The sequence below is a fragment of the Apodemus sylvaticus genome, chromosome 20 (assembly GCF_947179515.1).
Source record: "Apodemus sylvaticus chromosome 20, mApoSyl1.1, whole genome shotgun sequence".
Lineage (NCBI taxonomy): Eukaryota > Metazoa > Chordata > Mammalia > Rodentia > Muridae > Apodemus > Apodemus sylvaticus.
The window spans coordinates 62181242-62187241 of record NC_067491.1 but is presented as its reverse complement, the minus strand read 5'-3'; the positions used below and the strand labels follow the sequence as shown (position 1 = coordinate 62187241).

General features: G+C 51.7%; 1 pseudogene; it reads left to right on the top strand.

Annotated features, from left to right (window-relative positions):
* Window positions 1-1174: 1174 nt before the first annotated feature.
* Window positions 1175-6000, top strand: part of LOC127670667 (leucine-rich repeat-containing protein 58-like) — an 83439-nt pseudogene continuing 78613 nt past the window's right edge.

Sequence of the window (6000 nt, the reverse complement as noted above, 5' to 3'; positions counted from 1 at the left end):
CTGTTTCAATAGACGTTTATTGCTCCAAATCTCCCCCTAGTCAAACAAGCAAGAGGCATCTGGACATGAGGGGAAGGGTTCTAGCAAGCAATCCCTTACTTAATCTACTGCTGTTTTAAAATGAGGTGCTAAGTGCCAGTCTGATTTGAAGATGCTATAATTTTGGTTGTATGGTATAATTTTGGCTTCTTTATCAAAAGACAAGTGTCCACAGGTATGTGGGTTTAATTCTGGGTCTTTGACTCTATTCGGTTGATTAACCTGACTGTCCGTGTCCACTATCACGCAATTTATATCACTATTGCTCTGTAGTAGAGCTTGAGGTCAGGGATGGTGATTCTTTCAGAAGTCTTTACTTGTTCAGAATTGTATCATGCATCCTGGTTTTTTGCTTTTCCATGTGAAACTGACCATTGCTCTTTCCATGTCAGTAAATTATTGTGTTGCTATTTTGATGGGGATTGAATTGAACCAGTAGATTTCTTTTAGTAAGATGCCCATTTCACTGTATTAAACCTATCAATCCATGAGAATGGGAGACCTTTCCATCCTCTGCTTCCCCAGCATGGCAATACTTTCTTTTTTCATTTTTTCTTCAATTTATTTTTTTAAAAAATATCTTTGCATCCTGACTGCAGCCCCCCATCTCCTCTTCTAGTTATGATCTTACAAATCCCTCTCCCTCCATATTCCCCTCTACCCTGTGCACAGAGAAGAGGAAGACCGTCTTGGGTACCAACCTAGTCTGGGACATCTAGTCCCAGGGAAAGGTGACAGCACGGCAATTCTAAAACTTCCTTCTTTCAGTGATCTACTGTCTGAGAAATCTAAAGTCCCACCTCTGTCTCCCTGTCCAGTCATTTGCTACCAGGAAATTTATTTAGTATTTAGCACAATCTGGGAGGAAGGACAGTGCCTCACACTTAGACATGCAAATTCTCCTATAATTTGGGAACCCCATTAAGATAAGATTAGCAATAAACCAAATCTACAACTGTATATATATACTTGTAAGTGGATATTAGACAAAGAGTAAAGAAGAAGGTTGAGGCTTGACTAGGCTGGCATCAGAGGTGAGCGCCTGGGCAGGGCCATGCTGCACCACTTCTGATGGAGTGGAACCCTTCAGGTTCCGGGATGCACTGCCTCATCAGGGGTCCTAGGATCCCGCTGGATGGAGGACACCGGGCTTGGGGAGGCCAAACTCAACTGGTCCATCCACAGCGTGTAGGGCGGAGGCCCTGGAGTCTGAGCTGGAGGCACCACCGAGGAGTGGCATGGCTCGCAGGAGGCGATGCTGTGGCTGCTGCTGCCAGTTGCTGCCATGGGAGCGCTGGGCGGTGGCTTCCTCCTCTGGCTCCTGGACATGTGTGGCAATGAGCTCCCAGCACTGGGACCTGAGCTGCTGACACTGAGCGGCCCGCACATGCTGCTGGTCAGGAACAACGGGCTGGGCGGCCCAGGCTCAATGCCCAAGGGCCTGCCTGGCCCAGTCACTGCTCTGCTGAAGCCTCAGGTGCTCAACCTCAGTGGCAACAGCTTCCAGGACCTGCCCATCTCACTGCTGAAGCTGCCAGAGTCTACAGATGTCAGAAGAGGGCACCAGATCCCCTTGAACTGGTGTTAGAAGCTGCTGCTGTGAGCTGCTGTGTGGGTGCTGGGACCTGAACCCTCATCCTCTGCAAGTGCGCTGAGCGCTCCCAACCCCAGAGTCCACTCTCCAGGCCCTCATCACCTTAAAGGTTGAGGCAAGGACTCTCACTTAACCTGGAGCTGTGCAGTCCTGTTGGACTGGCCAGCAAGGTGCAGTCCTGGGTTAAGGAATGCACTGCCTCCTTTGACGTGATTATTAGGGTGGCTCAGGTCCTCTGGCTTGCACAGGGGCATCGTCCTGGCTGACCGTCTCCCCAGCTCCTTAGGCAGCTTCTAGTTATTAGCTGTGCTATGCATGTGCACGCCTGGGATATTTTTTGTTGTTGCAAATCCGTGACTCTTGTCTGTGTCTGTTTGTGACTGTACTTAAGGTCAAACCCACAGCTGTGACTCGACACCGAGTCACAGGGACAGTGGATACTGAGGTCATTGTCTATTTCATGGCTTACATGAGGGAACTGAGGGTGGCCCTGTTAGAATGAGGTCTGTGGTCTGCATAGAGGTCAACAGGATTGGACATACATTTCACTTTTGTTTTCTGGGTGCTGGGGTGGGGCTGGGGACTCTGCCTTAGCCTTATTGTATCTGCTAAGTTTGGAGAGCAGCTCTGGGGGTGCCCGGGTTGGGGAATGACTCCTCAGAGTCTCCAAAACATAGGTCATGGCTGCCGCTCGAGCAGTGACAAATATCTTTGTAAGATGAGGTGATGACCAGCAACCCAGACCGACAGCTGTCACAGCAGTGGCTGCGACTGTAGTATTGGGAGACTGACCATGTGCTCCTGCTGGCCATGGCTGCTCCAGGAGCAGGCAGGGGTTGGAGTTGGTGAACTGAGGGTCAGGAGGGGAGACGGTTGCTCCAGGGCCTCCTGAGGGAGTGTCCCGTGTGCAAGCCTTTCTTCAGGTTAAATTTTGTTTCTCAATTTTAGTTTTATTTTATGTGTATGGGTGGTTTGCCTGCATATTTCCATATACCACATGCATGGACGGTAAGCGTGGAGGCCAGAATTAAGAGCCAGAGTTACAGATGGTTGTGAGCCACTGTGTGGGTCCTGGAAATTGAACTGAGGTCCTTTGGAAGAGCAGCCAGTGCTCTTAACAGTTACACCATCTCTCCAGTTCCCCTCGGGTTAAATTTTTATTTTAATTCCAGGGGATCTGTATTAGATTCTGAAAACTCACAAGTTAGTCCACACGCAACAGTTTGCAACTTCAGGTCCATGGGATCTGATGCCTCCTTCTGGCTACTGCAGGCATTGCATGCGTGTGGCACACAGAGATGTGTCAAAACACCCATACACATACAATAAAAGTAAGTCCTAAAGACAATTTATTTTTATTACTTTTAAGTGTGTGTGTGTGTGTGTGTGTGTGTGTGTGTGTGTGTGTGTGTGAGCTTGGCAGTGGTGGGGCACGCCTTAATCCCAGTGCTTGGGGGGCAGAGGCAGGTGGATTTCCGAGTTCGAAGCCAGCCTGGTCTACAGAGTGAGTTCCAGAACACCCATGGCTACTCAGAGAAACCCTGTCTTGAAAAAAAACAAAAAAAAATTGTGTGTGTGTGTGTGTGTGTGTGTGTGTGTGTGTGTGTTTGTGCATTACTACAGGTACCCTCAGAGGCCAAAGGTATCAGATTTCCTGGACTCGGAGTTATAGGTAGTTGTGAAGAGTAGGATGTGGGCACCAGGAACTGAACTTGGGTCCTTTCCAGAAGCATTCAGGGCTCTTAACTGCTGAGCCACCTCTCTGGCCCTGTTTGCCTGAGTTTTGAGTTGCACTCCTCTATAGCTGCCAGCTCCCCAAGGAGCTTGCAGGCCTGCCTCTGGGTCTCCATGACCTGAGTGGCTGTCCTTTCTCTCAGGCTGTTCTTCTACTCTGGCCACTCCTCCTTTGGCATGTACTGCATGTTGTTCCTGGTGGTGAGTACCCATCTCCTTCCCGGGGTACCTTATGGGGCCATGCGTTCCCTGTGCCTTGGTCTACCCTTCTGTACAATGGGGTGTGTGGAGGAGGCACTAAGGGTGGGAGGCCTTGCGACTCTGGCCCCGGGCTGGGCAGGCTGTGGACACTCGTGGGCCCAGCTGACAGCAGGCTGATGTCCCGATAGCTGTACGTGCAGGCCTGGCTCTGCTGGAAGTGGGCCCGGCTGCTGAGGCCCACCGTTCAGTTCTTCTTGGTGGCTTTTGCCAACTATGTGGGCTATAGCCCAGTGTCTGACCACAAGCACCACTGGAGTGATGTCCTCGTCGGCCTCCTTCAGGGAGCCCTGGTGGCCTGCCTCAAGGTGAGTGCTGCTTGCCTGACCTACAGGATCTGCACTGCCGGCCTCTGATGGCCTGCAACTTCTGCCTGCTGTTTTGTCTTCAAGAGCTTTTCCCTTGTTGCTACTTTTGTTTCCAACCCAATTCCCCGGTAAAAGAAATCTCATTTGTTTAACAAAAAAAGCTACAAGCCTAGATTGGGCAGATCTCCTGCCACACTACTCTATTCCCATCTATATTAGTCCATGTAACTTGCAGTTTCTCCAGGCCATGAGATTCTCTCTGCAGCCTAGCTTGCAATCCCCGAAGCCCCTCCCCTCCTATTTATCCTTCATAGCACCTCCCTTCCTATTTATCCCCTGTGGCTCCTCCCCTCGACTCTCAGCTCCTCCCCCCGACTCTCAGCTCCTCCTCCTTCCTCCTGCCCAATCATTGGCTCAATCCTTTATTTGAAAAGTTAAGGTGGGGAGAAGGTTCACAAGGCAACTCCTCATCTGCAGCCCCTCTGAGGAGCGGAATTAGTTTCAAACAGCCCCTCACTGCTGGCCCCACCCATACACATGACTACACCCCCTCACCTTCTCCCTCAGGGCCCCCAGAAGATGTTCTTTTTCTTCCTGTCCTACTCACTGTCTTTCCCCTCCCCAGGTCCACTACATTTCAGATTTCTTCAAATCCCGGCCGCCCCAGCCCTGCCAGGAGGGTGAAGAGCCAGAGCGCAAGCCCAGTCTGTCGCTGACGCTGACCCTTGGTGACCGACCCTAGCTGCTATGGAAGCTGGAAAGTCACCCGTGGGCCAGTCATGTGTTGGCCCCATGCCCCGATCAGGCACTCCTGGCTTTGGAGCTGTCCCGGGGTCCTGGCTGGTGACTGTGGACCAGGGTCTTGGGTGCCTGTCTGGCCCTGAGTGTGGGCAGGGCCCATCCTCAGCATTCCTTGACTATCGCATGGCCTCAAAAGATGCGGTCCTGCTCATAGGGCTTCTCTTGTCACCAGTGGGTTTTCGAGGAGGGCCATCCCAGCATGGCCCTGGGAATGGTTGGCCCGAGACTGTTCACAAAGTCAGCACCCTCCCTGACGGCCCTGAAGGTGATGAACACTTTGTTTGCCTGCGTGGGCAGGTGGCCTTGGGAAGAAGGCTGCCAACCCTTGGACTGCCTGGAAGGTCACACATTGCTTTTGGTCTGAATCCTTTCCTCACGCCTGTGGAAGATTACTGCTCGGGGCCTCCAAGCCCCTCCCTCAGACTTGATGTCCTGTCCTGTCCCCACTCTGACCATGTGGACCAAATGTGTATTCCAGGCTTTGGAAGTAGGTCCTCCTGGATCTGCCCTTCCTGATTGTTTCAAAACACTTTAAGTTACTGTCTCATGGGAGGGTGTGTTATAAACTTTGTACCAAATGTCTCTGCTGTGCATGTTGCTTTTCAAGCTCTCCAGGTGAGGTAGAAGGTCCTCCTGCACCTACCTAACATCTCAGTGCATCATTGTGCAGGACCTGCCAGTCTTAGGAGAGACTTGGGGAACAGAGACCTGTCCTGGGTATCTTGTATATTGGCCAAGACAGAGGCCTCATAGCCACTGTGGCCTTCCTCTGTGCGTGGTGGATACTTATCCTAGGTCCAGCTTAGAAAACACAGACCCTTCATGGTTAGTGCTGGTGAGGTGCCTGATCGTGCTCCCAGGGTGTCTGGCCAGTCTCCCAGGGGCAGCAGGAGGGGTGCAGGTCTTGCTGTATCCCTGGACAAGGTGTGTGTTCCTCTGGGAATGGGCGGGCTCCTTATGTCTTTCAGGTCTTTGGGTCTGGAAGCATGGGGGGACAGTCAAAAGTACCGACTCCCCCTCCATTTCCTTCTTCTCCTTAGAGGCTGGGTCAGGATCCTCTGTATGCCACTGGCAGACACTAAAATCCAGGAGACCCAAGGAATTCAGCTCAACTCAGAGAGCATGCCGGATGCCTCTGCCCTTGGTAGCTGGTGTTCAGCCTTTGACAGCCTGCATTTTCATGGGGATCCTCCCTGTTAAGTGACTGCATGCCAGCATCCTGCAGCCAATGCTCTGCACTGTAGGGTCCTACAGGTCCCAGCTGTT